This window comes from Tamandua tetradactyla, chromosome 2 (genome assembly GCF_023851605.1).
Source record: "Tamandua tetradactyla isolate mTamTet1 chromosome 2, mTamTet1.pri, whole genome shotgun sequence".
In the NCBI taxonomy this organism is placed as follows: domain Eukaryota; kingdom Metazoa; phylum Chordata; class Mammalia; order Pilosa; family Myrmecophagidae; genus Tamandua; species Tamandua tetradactyla.
In genome coordinates, this window is record NC_135328.1 from 105,883,972 (window position 1) to 105,901,524 (window position 17,553).

The 17,553-nt window shown below is 38.4% G+C and overlaps 1 non-coding gene and 1 pseudogene across 1 annotated transcript; one reads left to right on the forward strand and one right to left on the reverse strand.

Moving 5' to 3' along the window:
* The window catches only part of LOC143657077 (RNA-binding protein 3 pseudogene), a 119,999-nt pseudogene extending 103,098 nt beyond the window's left edge, over positions 1 to 16,901 (reverse strand).
* LOC143675170 (U6 spliceosomal RNA) lies at positions 15,914 to 16,020 on the forward strand. The gene has a single exon (XR_013171414.1). It is a non-coding gene; the product is annotated as a U6 spliceosomal RNA (small nuclear RNA).
* Positions 16,902 to 17,553: the final 652 nt, after the last annotated feature.

Here is a 17,553-nt window from a genome sequence, read left to right on the forward strand (position 1 = left end):
AGAAATGTCCAACCTAAGGCATCCAGGAAAAGATACCTTGGTTCAAGAAGGCCGATGAAGTTCAGAGTTTCTCTCTCATCTGGAAAGGCACATGATGAACACAGTCAGAGTTTCTTGCTCATCTAGAAGGGCACATGGCAAACATGGCATCATCTGTTAGCTTTCTCTCCTGGCTTCCTGTTTCATGAAGCTCCCCATTTTCCTTCTTCATCTCCAAAGGTCGCTGGCTGGTAGACTCTGCTTCATGTGGCTATGTCATTCTGCTCTGTTCTCTCTCAAATCTCCTTCAATCTCCAAAATGTTTCCTCTTTTATAGGACTTCAGAAACTAATCAAGACCTACCTAAATGGGTAGAGACACATTTCCCCGAATCCAGCTTAACAACCACTCTTGATTGTGTTACATCTCCAGGGAAAGGATCTAATTACAGATTCAAACATACAGTATTGAATGGGGATTGTTCTACCCTTACAAAATGGGATTTAGATTAAAACATTGCTTTTCTAGGAGACATACATCCTTTCAAACCAGCACAACTGCCTTCCAGTCCCTTTCCTCCATAAAAGAACTGTTTGAAAAAGTAAATAAAGCAACAAGAAATGAGGAACTTCATTGTGTTGCTTTTGGAATCAAAGTGTGATAGTGGATTTAGTGCATGTAATTAGTGCATGTAATAACTCTAAAGATGTATTGAAGTCATCCATGTAAGTCAGACTGCTGATGTAGAGAGACCTAATGAGGAAACAGAGCTGAGCAAGACCAAATTTAGCAAGCCCTGCCACTCTCTTCAGATATTGCAGCTTTTTTTAATGTCTTCATAGGAATGTAGTTCTGTGGGAGTGCTTTGAGTACATCCATCTGATCCTTTTACAGACAGTGTGAGCTCTAAATTTTATATATAACTATTTGTATGTATGCATATGTGTATGTATATACATATGAATGTATATATAAAAATATATATGTATATGATTCACATGTAGACAACTGCTTAGATGTTTTAAGATTCATCTAATTTCAGATCTAACTTTAGGCAATGGAATCAAACTGGAACTCAGACTCCCATTGCGGTCTGGTCAATCTACCATGTAATCCTATTTATGGGAACATTTTAATGTAAAACTAGAATCTTTGCTGGTAGAAGCCTGATGTTTCCATTTGGGCTGTTGGGGGTCTGTCTCTGCATTGTTATAGACCCTGCAAATTGCATCACATCAGAATGGGGAGTACTGATTTGAACCAGTACCACTGTATACACCTGCATTTAAACTAGAACTTTATGGAATATCATGGGAGAAGGTGAAGCTTGGCATGATAGAGGTAGGTGAGACATGAGGGCTTTAGGACAAGTTTTGGCTTCTGCAAGACTGTTTAGTGCTTAAAGTTACAGAATCATTAATGACTGCTTTGACCGTCAACATCGAATTAGTCACTTTGGATTATGGTTATATTTAGTCAAAATATACTTATTTAAGTTTTGTCATTTGTTGCAAAATATCAAATAAGCCATTTGGTTAAAAAATTAATTATAATTAAAATGCATTAAAAAAGAATTAAATGGTAATTGCTTGCAGTTGCTAAATCCATTGACTATTTTGTGGTCATGTGAACCCAGGCTGGAATCAACAGTCCAGGGATCTCAAATTCAATTACTTAAGAGTTTACACATATAAGCAAATGAAGTAGCCTAGTTCAATACATGCCCCATCCAAATGGATATTACTCTCATGTACAGCAATTATGACCATGTAGGAATATGAGCCCAGTATGGCCAAAGTTGATTATCAAAGAAACTTCCTATGTTCTCTAAACATGCTCTATAACTAAGCCTTTAAAACTTTGTTTAAATATTATCTGTGTTGGGAAACATTTCTTGACTCTGATGGGGAGAATGAATTGCTCTGATCCCCATCTCATACCCATAGCATGTTGTACAAATCTTCAATATTGATTTCACTTCATTAACAGTATAGTTATTACACATGTAGGGATAATGTCCCCAGCTATGCAGAGAACTATTCAAGGGCAGACTCCATGCTTCACTCATAATGTCCAGTTCCTGGCCCTGAGTAGGTGCCAAACAATGTTGAATGCATGTGAGAGAACTATGGAGGCAGGAACTTTAAACTCTTAAGTTTTTTAGTTGATTTGGTGATGTAATGGTTAATCAGCTATATCATCTTGGCTAGGCTATGGTATCCAGTTGTTTGCTCAAACACTAGCTTCGATGTTGTGGTGAAGGTGTTTTGTAGATGCAATTAGCACCTATAGTCAGTTGACTTTAAGTAAAGGAGATTACCCTCTATAATATGAGCAAGTCTCATCCAGTCAGGTGAAGGCCTTCAGAGCAAAAACAAAATTCTCAGAAGAAGAAATTCTGCCTCAATACTGCAACGTCAACCCTTGTCTGAGCGTCCAACCACTGGCCTCCTCTATCAATTTCGCACTCAAGGTTACAACATTAACTCTTGCCTGTATTTTTCAGCTTGTTGGTTAGCCCTAAAGATTTCAGACTTATCAGCCCCCACAATTGCATGAGCCAATTCCTTAAGATAATTTTCTTAATATATAAATATATCTCCTATTGGTTCTGTTTCTCTGGAGAATACTGGCTGTTACAGGTGGTTTAGCAAATAATGGAAGCAATAAACAAGTTGGGGTCAGTCCTTGGTAAAGCTTGTAATTAGCATTCCTAACCCCTTTTTAAATACTTTTTCTATATTTTAGTTCTTTTATTGCCACTTACTACATTCTTTTTCCAGCTGACACTTCAAATCCAGCTCCCTATCCCACACCAAGGTAGGTTTTATTAGAATATTACCTTCAACTCTAAGTTTTAAGTCTTCAAACTCTGAGACTACAGTGCTTAGAAATAGCTCAATAAATACTTTAATGAGTGGACAATTAATCCATTCATCAATTGCTTTCTGTCTGGGGCACCTAGCTAAGAGCAAAGCTGTAAGGGGATGTGATCCTGAGCAAGTGACTAGAAAAACAGATCACAGAGTTAAAGGGAGGTGGAAGATCCCTAGATGTGAAACCTGTGGACTTTTAATTTCCTTGGGAACTGGATTTAACTGGTAGGAGAACTTGACTTGAAAAACGGGTCCATAGCTAATGATTTTGTTGGCTGCTTAATTTTACACATAGACTTTAGATTTCTAGAATTCCATTCTTCCTCATATAAATGGCAAGTCTGATAGCTGGAGAATATGCTTACCCTGGATGAATATTATCTTACAGGAATAAGATAACAGAATAGCATCAAGAACACCCTGTGGCCCAGTGAATCAGTGACTTCCTCCTCAAAAGACAAAAGTTTGAAGAGTCATGAAGATCCTGCATTCAAGAGCTTGCACATCAATATCTAAGGTTAAGCACAGAAGCTGGAATAATAAGACATGCTTGAGACAACACAGGATTGAGGAATTGCTCATGCCCTCCTCATGAAGATCCGACATCATCACTGATCTGACAAGAATAAATCATGTGGACATTACTTAGTTTTAGTACCCTACCACCTACCTATAAAAACCCCAACTTACATCCCCACTTTGCACTAGTTTGGGGAAGATCCCTCCAGTTCCTTGCAAAGTGCACTTGCAATAAATCACCTTCACACTGAGAGACATGTTTATGCTTCGTAGCACCGGGTCAGAGGGCCCTTCTATTGGAAAGAGGCATGCTTGCAGTATCAAATCTTTGACCAAGATATAAATTGCCATTAGCTACTTCACCTTTGAAATGGAATCAATGCTAACTTTAACACAGCCATTTGGAAGTTCATTGAGAGGTCCCTGGTGTGGAAGGGACAGTAGGTCTAGTTGTTGATCAGGCTCTTGTTTGGTGATATGGTCATAACATTTTGCTGCAGAGCTGAATTAATGCACCATAGAGTATGTTTTCCTCTGTGGCATGGCAGGTTGATTGTGTATAACAGATTATACTCACTTCTTAGGGTGAATCATAAGTAGATATTTCTCAAGCCACATCATCCCCATTATAAAAGACATTATTGGATTCTTAGTCTTGGGTGGAGAGAGAAAAAGTTGCCTGCAGCCACAGAGCAAAACAAAATGTTCTTGTCAATTTCAAGTGCTTTGGTGATGGCTTGGTAAAAACAGTAGTGATGTGTCCGTTTTGTGCCCTGAAACTTTGTCCTATGAGTAAAGGGAGGGTGACTTAATGGTCTGCTGTGTTCAGTATGTCTGGATTTCATGGTTTTTAAGTTCCAGCAAGAGGAATTTAATTAAAATATAGTAATAAAATAATAATATTGCAGCAGTAATTGTTGCAACAGAGATTGAGTTCAATTTTCCTCCAGTTTGTTGTACATGCAAATGCTTTTTTATGCAGCTGCTTGTGGGAAACATATATCAACATCTACAGATACCACAAAGCCCCACATTTGTTTATTGCTATTAATTTTTTACATCATGTACTTGCCTGAGAGCTCCTTTATTTATTCTCCCACCAGTCCGGTGATTGGGTAGGAGGAAATTTAGTATCATATTTCACACATGGAGGAATGAAACCACAAAAGGATTAAGTAGCTTATTCCAGGCTACCCAGATAGTGACTGGCATAATCTGAACGAGAACTCTGAATGATACCTAGATTCCCAGCTGATAATGGATGTTTCAGGAAGTTGCAAGCACAGAGGGTAGAAAACTTTTAAGTAACACCTTTTCATCTGGGATAGTTCAGGGACATTGCTGCCTAGAAGCCAAGGGATGGACACATGACCGAGATGACATAAAAATCAAAGTTCTGTATTATTCCATGTGGTGACAACTATGACCACATATTAAAAACTAAAGATTGCTGAATAACTTTAGGTTTCCCCTAAAGATGGGTCTCTAGGAGACTGAGAATGGATATCCAATGATGGAAGGGAATAGGACTTTTACTCAGCATATGTCCTGGAGCACCTACCTGCCCAGCTATGCCTCCAACTCACCTGATTAAGAAAAAGCCATGAGTGCTCTCAGTGGGGCCACATTATTGTATGTTATGTTTCAGCTGACCTTCCCTGTGTTACTCAAGAGAATCATCTACTGTTGTTAAAAACTTTCTATTGCCAGTATGGCTGGGGACTATCTTGAGGGCACTGCCCATGGAAGAAGCAGCTTGAAGTAAATTAACACCTGTTTTGCAAAATTCCAAAATTTGATGAAAAGTCATTTTGTGTTAGGTGGAAGGATAAAGGTGGAAGTCTATTTTTGTTTCTATAAATTCCAAGGTCAACATATCTAAAAGGCAAATAACATCTTCTTCTTACAGGTCTCTGCTGTTTAGGTATGTCAGTGGTCAGATTTTATCTGCTTGACTGAATCCTCTTTTTGAACTTTTAGGCTGAGTTTTGAGTTTCTCTTCACCCCTTGCTTAGCCTATGGCCCTCTAAATAAGTGTTTCTCAAACTGGAATCTGAGAAATACCAAAGTATCTGAGAACTATTTGTGTCCTCTCAACAGCAATTTAAAATTTTTGTGTTGTAATAATAATCAGAAAATTAATACAAGCATGCTCTGGATTGCAGTGGACATTTTTTGTTGATTGCTTGACACATCCATTCCCAGTGCCCTTGATTTCCTTTGGAAACCACTTCTTTTTCTGTTCTGGGTACGGCTGTGTGAGACGAAGCCCATCCATGGTTTCTGGCATGAGTTCTGATCACAGCCAGTGATCTCAGGGGTGAGCACATAACCCAGACAGAGACAATGGGGAGTGTTTGCCAGGAATTCCAGGAACTATAAACTTTCATTTGCTTCTATGGGCACTTTCTGGAGAGAAATCCTTTCCCTCTAGCTTTGGTGGTGTGCAGATGTGAGGACTGGAGCTCTGAAGGCCTCCTGAGAATAAAGCAAACATCAAGAGAAGCAGAGCTGGGAAGTGTAGAGAATCAGAGCCTGGTGATATACTTCAACCTTGAGGATCAAGCTGGGCCTTTTATTCTTTTATTTGCAACTTTAAGAAATCCTGACAAGTACATAGATCATTTGGATTAATTTAGTGCCCATGTTTATGCTTATGTTTCCCATATCTTCAGTGCCAAGAAGTACTACCTTAATTATCTCAAGCTAATAAGAAAATAATAGAGGCTGATTTAATATGTAAATGATGCAAATGCACATTTTATAAATGAAGGTTTTGCAGTAATCCAATTGAGAGAAGTGAGTCATCAAATGGCATCTATGCTTTGAACTGTAGAATCTGAAAGGACCTATACCATAGGCATCTAGGCCTGGTTCTGATTAACTCTCAGCCACACAACACCATCAATCACATCAAATTAATATTGCTAATTAAAAATTGATTGGCTTGAAGTTTTGTTTGTATTTAATTTTAAACTTTTTAATCGTACAAGAACTATAAGCATAAGGGCTTTTATGTCTATAAGTTTAAGTTGTGCAGATTTGAGTGACTTTAAATTAAAATTAAGTTAATACCAGGAGCTCCAGGGGAAATGTGTTTGTTTCTTTACAGGGAATCTGTTTGTTTCTTGAGTTTAAGAAGTATTGTCATAAAATGGTAAAAGGTGTGTTTATGTTTAAAAGGCAGGTTATGGGATTGCATAAACATCCTCCTGCCTGAAACATTACTGATCTGTACCGAACTATATAAAAGTCCATTTCTAAAATTTCAACCTTTTAAAAAAAGAAGGTACTTTCTTTGAGGGAGGCCTACATGTTTTGCAAGCATCATTGCTCTCATTTTCAATTTACCAGTGTGCACGTTCATTCAACGACCCCCTTGGAATACATGTGAGAATGAAGCCAAAGTTCAGTAAGTTTGGTTCCAATGACTGCAGGAATAGCTCATTTTATCCCAACCTATGTTCAATTTACTTCTAGAGAATAGCTGAGGATAGGCAGGGATGGGTGAGGGAGAGGCAGGCTTAGGTAGTGGGGTTAGCATGTAGGAGGGACTCTTCCTTTTTTCACCATGGGCCCCTAAGGACTTGATCCCCACTGGCTGGCTCCCCAGTGCCCATTGTCCACCATAACCTTGGAGTCATGAGTTGTCTAATGGAACAGGCTAGGTAGGGATTTTGAATCACTCGGACTGTGTCCCACAGGGAGCAACTGTTTTCAGGAAGGAGCCTCTGGGTGTAGATGGCATAGTAGTCTGTGTTGACCTGCTGCAAGAACAAGCTCAAGTTGATTCAGGTCAGTTCAACAAACACTGACTGAGTTCCTTCACATGCTCAGCATTGTGCTCTGCCTTCAGGGTCACATGGAGAGACAGGCTGTGGTCCTTTCTCTCAAGAAGTTGGTGGTGTGAACAGAAAACAGATTTCAATACATTGTGGTGATGCAGTGACAGTGACAATTACCAGATTCTATAGAAAACCTTCCACTCACCATCTGTCAAATCAGAAAAAAGAGGGAGAGAGAGGAAGAGAACAAGCTACTCATTCTCTCTTCTGTCCCTTCTCTCTCTCACCCCACCCCCACAGCCAGATGTTTGACTAAGTATTTTGCCTTACAGTTGCTTGCATTGGCCTCATCTTAGTTAGATTAAGTTAGCTTTAAATGAAAGATGGAGATTCAACCTTGTTGCAGTTATCAAGACTGCCACCGATGTTTGACTTGTATATTTCAAAATTGGTCAGCAATGCTTTTGGCCAGTTTAACTTTGCTATTGAAGAAAACATATTAGGCGAGACAATTACAGCTTTTATTTCTGCACCTGTGTGCAATGAAAAATACTCTTTCTTGCCAACACAGAGATAATGCCATCATTCTAATGATACTCTGGCAGGTGGGAAGTCAGAGAATGCTTGTAGTGCTCATTAGATTCCAGTCTTCCTTGCTCACTAATTCTGGTTGTTCCTTCAAGTGCTGAAACCTCCAGATCCAGTTCCTGCAGGATATTGGGAAAGAGGTAGTTGCATTTGTTGAAATGATTTGGAGGAAAGAAGTGGGGAAATGGGGTCTGATATGTGGTGGTTAATGAACGAGGTGGGAGACATCAGTATTCAGGTCATTGTACATTTTCTTTTTCTGAGCATCCATAAAGAGAGTGTTGTAGTTTCAGAGCTGAATTTTTCTCTGTTTTGCTTGGCTTAGTAATTTGGGCCAATATGTCTGGGTTGTCAAAAACCACATCCTCCGTATTTAAAGTCTTTCCATTTTTACCTTTCGCTTCCTTGCCAGCCAAAAGCCTTCTTGTGTTAATTCTATTGATTCCTTCCTTTTCTTATTTGGAAAAGAGAACCTTGAAAGTCATGCTGTGTTAATGTGGATAGCATGTGTCAGAGGGAACTTTTCTATAAAATTGAAAAACTTTGAACACATGGGTAGGGGATATTTTTATTTACATTTCTTTTTGGGTCTTATCTAATAGTTCATTAAAAATTGTCTGCACACTTAATTTATCGAGAAGTCCAGAAAAAGTGCAATGTAATCTAATAAAGATTTAATTATGCTGAGATATAATGAGGTCTAAAGATCCTAGTGGACTGCTCTCTGAGTGAGCTTGCTCTCATGATACATTTCTTAGTGCTGGCATAAAAAATTATAAGGAGATGCTCTCTGTATGTGCATTGCTCTTTGGAAGAAAATGAGTTTATTTGGGGTGTATGTGTGTGTCTGCATAAGTATTGCTTAATGCTGTTTATGAAACAATAGATCCATTTTATACAGTTTTTTGAAAGGGGCCTCAAAGATTATAATCTTCAAGAGAACAGCTATATAGAAGAGCAGCTAATTCTGGCTTGGCTAAATTATTCATCTAGCCCTCTGCCATTTATTGAATACCTCTTGGGGAATTCAAAGAAGTACAGCCTAAGGCAGTCCCTGCTTGCATTGTTCAATGTACTTAGTTTAAAGTTTCAAAAATTGAGTTGTTTATATATGTTACATAGAGGATAAAGAAAGTAGAGGGCCTGTGGAGTAGAGAAGCTCAGTTATCAGGTGTTAAGAAAACATTGCTTACTTATACCCCTCTAGGAAATATGTATTGTGCATTTAGTTAAAGGTTCTGAGCTATTCTTCCAAAAATATGTTTGCTTTTATTTAGCCTAGAGATTCTAATTCTAATTTGACCATGCATATGCTCTCCCTTCTTAGTGAATACCTACCTACTCATCTCGTGGGACAGAATCCAAGAAAAAGGAACCCATTCAGTGTGCGAATTAAGACCGTTGACTGACTTGGTCTGATGTCATATAGACACATCCTTTCCCAGAGAAATGATCCTCAAAGTGTGATATATTTATGATAAAATGAGAATTCCTTTCTGTAATTCAGAATTTCAGCACTACTTAGCCGGAGGCTCAGCCAGGACGCCAGCATCCTGTCTCAGGATGGAATGGCAGCCTGCACCTTACATCTGCTTGGTTAAAGCACTCACTGCCTCCTTTCCTTCCCTTTCAGAACATTTCCGGGTCTCCTCACATGAATCATTGCAGCAGTCTCACTCTGGCTTTTTAATCTTTCCCCTCCTTTAGTGCTCCCTCCGAAGTGTTGTATTCACAATGTGCAGTGTATCCACGCATTTGGTTCTTTAAATGGGTTCACCATGGAATTTGAACAACTCTTCTCATCCCTGATGTTGGGGATTCAATCACTGCCCCCACAAAAGACACGTTCAAGCCTTAATCTGCACTCCTAGGTGTGACCCAACTTGTGAACAGGACCTTTGAAAATGCTATTATTAAAGGTGTGACTCATTTGTGAATAGAATTTTTGAAGTTCCTATTTGAATAGGATGGGCTTTAATCTTATGATTGGAGTCCACATAAATAGAGGAAATTTGGACACAGTCAGTCAATAGAAGCCAGCAGTCAGTAGACAAAAGAAGTTAGTGGAGATCAGAGGAGCAACACAGGAAAAAAGGGATTGCCATGTGACAGAAGATTGCCAGACTACTACAGATTCCTGGAGCAGGTAAGCCCTGCCAACATCATGATATTGGACTTTAGCCTCCAAAACAGCAAAACAACACATTTCTGTTGTACAAGCCAACACATTTTGTGATATTTGCCATAACAGCCTTTGCAAACTAAGGCCCTGGCTCATTTTCTTTCTCATTCTAATCTTATACTCAAGCTACCCAAGAGGAAACAAAAATTCTGCAGAGATTAAAATATTTTTTGTATGAACTCTTTGAATAATTTAATATGAGACATTCTAGAGATAATACCTTATATTTGTTTACTCTTTCTAATTGTTTTTCTATTTAGTATCTCATTTGAGCACAATTAAACCTTGAAAGAGATCCAGATGAGGAGAATTCACATGAGATACATCTTCAGAACTAGTCACAGTGGCAAAGCTAGGAAATAATGAGCAACCAAACTAAAAACCATGACTCCTAAGGCAACTAGGCTTTTTTGCAGTACTAGAGTTTTCCCAAAGGTGAAAACTTTAGGTTGGGCACAAACATGGCATTCAATGCCATTGTGTCACAAGGTAAAAATGTCAGCCATGTTTCAAAATTTTTCAGCCCCATAAAATATATTAAAGTGGTTTCTATTGGTTCTAGATTTTAACAACTCTCTAACATTGACATATCTCTCCTTTTCATGAAAATAAGGCAGGATACAAATAATAACATATTAGTTTCATTTCATGGTTATTTTCTATTTGCAGTGACATAAAGTTTTCCTTTTACTTGAAAATTACTTTATTGACCAGATAACATTTACACAGGGTACTGAATTCAAAAAAGCATTAAAGGATATACCTTACCTTCTAGCCAGCAAAATTTTCTCTGAAGACAATGGTAGTCATCAATTTTTTGATGTTTCTAGGTGTATATTATGTACATAGTAATATGTATGTATATGTGTGTGTTCATATGGTGTTTTTTGAAAATCAAAAAGGTAGCATATTATTTATGCTGTTCTGCCCATTGCTTTCTTTCTGTTAAACATGATGAAGCTGGTTCATGGATGACTGAAGATCAGGCAGTCATTTCATACCATGCTGGCTCTTTCTTACTTCCCGTAAATGAAAACAAGCAATGTTACTGAAAATTTTTCTTCAAAACTAAAATCTTGCCTGGTAACATGAGGTTTAACCACATGACCTTTGTCTTAACCTTTTCCTTTAAGCTCTCCTTGAACTAGAAGAAGAAAGGACGCTTATTTAATAGCAATAGTGAGGAGAGCTGCAAAAGGGGAGAGTGTTCATGAACATTTCCACTCCTAATGGCTCAGAGAAGCCTGGAGCATGAATCAAACTAATGAAAGGGGAAAATGGTTTTTCCTAATGGGCTTCTCTCCAGAGAGCTAAGATAGATTTAACAAAAAGATGACAATAGTCTGATTTGCTGAGGTCCAAGCAATACGGACCACACATTGAAATAACTCAGGAAAACAAGCAGTCAGCCCAACCCAACCTTGGGACTCACCTGCTTTCTCCTTATCTAACAGGCAGATCTTTTCTGTTACTGGGTTTTCACCACAAATATGTTTGACCAGGATATTAGCAGTCTTTTAGCCAACCCATTTTCCAATTTCTATGAACCTGCCAATATTCAACCTCAAATGGGCACAATTATGCCTTTAGAGGGTCAAAAATATCTGCTTAACTGTGGTTTGGGCTGGTTGGCTTGGTTCTTTGGTGGATGTGGTCAAGGTAAGGAGTTAAATCTTGGTGTGGGGCAGAGGAAAACTGTTCATTCACCTCAGAAATGCCATGAATCTCAGCTAGACTCTTGCTGATGGCAGGAGGTTTTTCTTCAAGGTGTCAGAGAGCGTGATAAGGTGATTTGGGGCAGACTAGTCCAACTATTGAAGGGAAGACTCCAACCAGCCAAAAGCACATGATTAATTAATTTGTCAATCGTCTCCCTAAAAGCTACAGAATGCTCTGCTTAGATGTTTTGTTTAGCTCTAACAACTATCCTGAGAGTATGATATATAATGATTATTATATATATTATATATTGTCATTTATATTATATATTATTTCTATAATAACTATTATTTTTGTCACCCCCATTTTACCTGTGTCAGAAAGGTAAGGCTCGTGGAGGTTTAGAAGTGTGACAACTTTCATTCGGATAAAGGGGCCAATCTTAATTCAAACCCACGTCCTTTGACAGCAAGTCATGAATCAGCAGCCTCAGTTTCAAACGGCTGGCTAAGCTGCCTCCTGAATCACCTGCCTGCTACCCCAAACTGACTCTAGCACCCTTGTTCTTAGAATTATAATCCCATGTGAGAAGCTTAGGTGTAGTGCAATTGAGTGCAATTCAGAGTATAGACTTTTATTTGCCAATTAAGCAAATATCTGGGGGTCTCAAATACGGCAAAAAATTTGAAACTGGTACATGAATTACTGAAGGTCATATAAGTTACATCTGCTCAATTGTTCAAAAAAAAGAGTGTTCTTAATTCCCTCTGCATCATAATGACAAAGGGGAACACTTTATCCCAGAAGAGTTCTAGGGCTGTTGAAGGTGTGCTCCCATGACTAGGTGTTCAAATATGGAACTTGTAAAAGGATAAGCAGGGACTTCATTTGTATTCAACCTGTTTGAGTTGAGCCGGTTGTTCCACAGCAAAGATTATAATGCTGAAACTCCTGTGCTATAAGAAAATGCCAGAGCACAACAATGAGAAACAGTAATTCTAATTCCCACAGATACCGCTGCTTTTAAAACTGGGGGCATTGTGCAAGATGTTGCAGTGTGAACAATGCTAGGGCCAGTTTCTAGGTATCAGGTAACTAATTCCAGCTGTTCGACCATGTCTTCTGAGAAAGGCTTTCCCAAGGTTAGCATCAGCTCCAAGAGTTCTACAATGAATTCTGCAAACAAACAGGGTTTTGTAGCCAGTCTGGAACTTTATTCAGAAATACATGTGCTCCTCCTACCACCTAGTCCCTTCCACAGTAGACACAAATTTGCCTTGATATTGCACTTTATGGATAAGAGCACTTGACTTCGGATTCTACACATGGACTACATTTTCTGCTCCTCTGCTAACCACACTTTCCTCAAGACACTCAATTGCAGCAAAATATAAAGGCATTTATCCAAAATATTTGAGGCCCACTCAAGGGCCAGATAAATGTCGTCATGTTTATTTTCTGGAATCAGGGTTAAGGGACAGGGTTAAGGGAAAGAACTCTTCTGGTTCAAATCAAGTTTACTGGAAATGAAGTAATCATACTTTGCACAAAATGCTGTTTTTTTGTTTCTGTGAGACATAATAATCTGACATGCTGTAATGACTCTTCAATTGTCTCCTTTTTGAATGTCATATGCCTGTTTTATTTGTATTTTTGGTTATAGCATTGCTGAGGACAGAGACTACCAATTTTGGCGTGGTGGGTTGGTTATATCTCTCTGGTTGTAGGTAGTCAATATTAGATAACTTACGTGTTTTTAAAACCAGGGTAAGTAGATGCCCAGCAACCCAAAGTTAAATATCCTTGTGGATGTTTAATAGTTCTTTGGAAATGAGAGCTAAATTTGGAGCAGTAAGTGCTTTAAAAAACAAACCAATACCTTTGAGAATGTTAAGTGATGTGAATTACAACAAAATCAGGAAGTAAGGAGTCTAGACAAATAATACATAATGATATCATTGGCTCCTTCCCTCTTCTCTTTTGCCGTGAGGCAAATTCGCATTTCATGCTAAACCTCGAACATACATATGGCTGAACTGGGCAGTACCCAGTTGGTGAATAGCCTTCACTATTTCCTGAACACATAAACACTCTTCATGCTTCTTTGACTTTGCACAAAACATTCCCTCTTCTTGGCCTTGTCTTCCTCCTATTTCATTTTTTGAAATATTTCTTTGCAATATTTATCCTGCTACGTACCCCCAGTACTGTAATCCCCATCTTCCAGTGGTAGAAGGCTGAGCTGAACAAGTGGCTACACAGGTTAAAGACTATCTTCCTTGGCTTCTCTTGCATGTAGATGTGGCCCTGTGACCAAGTTCTGGTCAATGGGATATAAGCACAGGTAGCAGCATCTCCTTTGCTATCCTCTCTCTCTTTCCAGCATGGAGATAAGCTGGTGGAAGCTGGAGGAGCTCTTCGGCATTGAGAACGTAGTTCAAGCACAGAAGAGCATTAAGGGAAAGGCAACTTAAGTGCTTGATACTGCACAAAGTCAAGCCAGCTCTTGTTAACCTGCTTATACTGTAGAAAAAACAAACTAACAAATTATTTGAGTCATTATTTTCTGGAGGTTTCTGTCACTCGCAGTGAATTTAATTCTAACAAATCCACAACCTCGCTTTAATGCCAGTGTCATGGGCAGGAATACTGAGTTCTGAGCAAAGGCCATTGATTACCCCAACTTTCCCTACCATGGAAGTCTTTTTGGTCCTCTCTTCTTTCCTCATAGGCTCCTTGAAGTCCCCTCATTTTCAGGCTCCCTTCTAGACAGTATTCTCATTCTCATAGCCAGAGATCTTCCCTTTTAAGGGGCTTTCTGGAAAGGTATGTTTTCACTTTAAACCAGGCTTGTAAGTTGACTGCCCAGAGGTCCCATATCAAGGTCAATTGACTTTTTGCCTCTGGATTCATAGGAACTCTTTGGGAGGTGTAAGCCCCAGGCTCCCCAAGTCCACTGGACCACTCTTATATCCCTACCTGTGACTTTTGGGTTCCCTAACCCAGGACCCTTGAGTCTCTTCTGAAACTCTCCAGTGCTGTTTCCCATTCCTTGTGTTTCCATGTCCCACACCAGCTCCCTTCCATGCCTCATCAGCACTCCTGAGCCCTCATTTTGCCAACAATCAGGGCAAGACATCCATTAGACACATGACTCAATCCCAGGATTCATTCATGTTCATGCCCCCAAGGCCTTGATCAGTACAGAAATTAACACTTACCTCCATTAATCTTGATGCTTTACATACAGTTATTAGTTTATCATAGTCTGTCACAGTAAATTTTGGTTATTTTTGCTTTGCTTGCTTATAAAAGTAGTACATGCTCACCTTAGAAAATGTGACAATATAGAAATGTATAAAGAGGAAAATAACACTCTTATAATGCCTTAACCTAGAGGGAGGTATATTTAGCATATTTTTTACTTTTTAGCCTCTTTGTGTGTGTTTGTGTATAATTAATTTTACAAAAGTACTATCATACATCCTATGCAATTTTGCATCTATTTATTTATCTATCATCTATATCTATTTATCTATCTAATCCAAGATCTAATCTATCTATATCTATCTTTCTATCTACCTATCTTCTATCTATCTATCATCTTCCTCCCTCCCTCCCTCCCTCCCTCCCTCCCTCCCTCCCTCCCTCTTTCTTTCTTTCTTTCTTTCTTTCTTTCTTTCTTTCTTTCTTTCTTTCTTTCTTTCTTTCTTTCTTTCTTTCTTTCTTTCTTTCTTTCTTTCTTTCTTTCTTTCTTTCTTTCTTTCTTTCTTCTATCTAGCTATCTAGTCTAATTTATGGCTACAAAACACTCTGCCTTGTGGATATGCTAGAACTTACTTAATCAGTCTTTTTTGCTTAATATTTAAGTGTTTCCCTATTTTACATGGTTTAAGTAATGTTGAAATAAATATTTATGTGGTCATATTTTTTTCCACCTTGGATTATTTCCTTATACTTGACTCTTCAAAGATCAAAGGCTTCTAGATTCTTAGAAGATTTAAGGATTCTTGATACATATTGCAAATAGCTAAATGGAAAGTTGCATCAACCCCAATAATGTCCTGCCACCTTCTGGTGTGCCTAGATGTTTATCATTAAAAATCTTTACTAATTTGAAGATTTAAAAAAAGTTGCCTCATTTTAAATATTTTCATTTATTTTGTTATAACTGAAGTTGAATATGTAATATGTATAGGTAGATTTTGTTCATTACTAATTTGCATTTCTTCTATTATCTTCCTTTCTATCTTTGGCTCATTTTTTCTAGGATCATCATGTTTTTTTAAAAAGTTGAGCAAACTCTTTATATAAAAAGTATTTTAGTGCTCTCTTCGGCAGCACATATACTAAAATTGGAATGATACAGAGAAGATTAGCATGGCCCTTGCGCATGGATGACACGCAAATTTGTGAAGCATTACATATTTAAAAAAAAAAAGTATTTTACCCCTTTTCCTATCATAGTCAGTGAAAATATTTTTCCCTGTTTCTAATTTACCTTTTAATTTTGTTCATGATATTTGTGATTAGCAGTCATGTAAAATAATCATCAATCAAATACTTTGTTTTTTTCATTTGTGGCATTTTCCATAAATTTTAACCTTAGAAAATTGTGCTCAAACTCCACCCCCCAAGTAAACCAACAATAATTAAGAAATTCTTGCTTCCTTCCACTTATTTACAATGATACTTTCATTAAATTCTACACATTAAATTCTCCATCTCCTAATGATCTATTTTGGACTTTTGTTCTATGCCCTTGAATTTTTCATTCTTGGACCAATATTAAGGTTTTCATTATTACAGCTTTATAATAATTGAGTTATTTCAGCCTCTAAGTATTGAGAAACTGCTATGTATCAGAAGCTGTGCTTGGCATGGGGACATCGTTCCTGCCCTCATATTCATGGTTACTAGGTCAGGTATCAGGACAGTAATTGACATGGACAATCCAGTGTATCAGGAACAATGAGAAGGAATTTACCCCGGGTTGGGAGTCAATGACACTTCCTGGAGGAGTGACATTTAAGTTTAGATCTGAGGCTTATGACGGGCAGATAAGCAGATATGAGAGATGGGTGGAGCAAAATCCAGAAAATCCCAAAGTCAATAGAAAGCCTGATGCATTTGGGAAATTGAAAATAATTGTATGTGTTAGGAGGAGAGAAAGACATTTGGCTCTGGACAGGGCCCAGATCAAGAAGGATTTAAATCAGGTAAAGGAGCATGGACCTACCCTGAGAACAGTGGTGACTCTTTGAAAGGGTTTAAGTAGGAGAGCCACTCGATGGGATTCACATGTAGAGACATCGCTCTGGCTGTAATATGGAGGATGAATTAGAGGTAAAAATTATGACAGGAAAATCAATTGTTCTGGTAAATCAGATGAAAAAAAAATGATACCAGCATGAGATACAGTACTGGCTCCAGGAACAGAGAGATATGGATAGATTTGAAAGATGTGGTATATTTGGAAGATATTTAGGTGGTAAATGGTCAGAAATTGGTGATTGATTGGTCATGTGGCTTAAGGAGAGGGAAGACTCAGGGTCAACACCTTAGGGCTTCTGCACTGGACATGTTGGTCCCACTCACTCACAAAGAATGCAGGAAAAATGGATATGAAGTGGGAAGTTGATTGTTTTTGTACACGTTGAGTTCAAAATATGTGTGATACACCCCAAATTGCATGTCCAATAAACAACTGACTGTGCTGGCTTGGAGCCTGGATGAGGATGAGCTATTGTGGAGGTATAGATTTAGGTGCCTTTCATACTTAAAGGGTAGGTTAATCTACAAGAATGTATATAAATTCCCAGGCAGGGTTCACAGAGTGAAAATAGCAGAGGATCTAAGGAATACCAATACTTACTTTGCTGGCAGAGAACGGGAGTCACAACATTAGGTAGAACATGCAGCCAGAGGGCAGAAAAGCAGGAGAGTTGTGGTATCTTGGAAATGG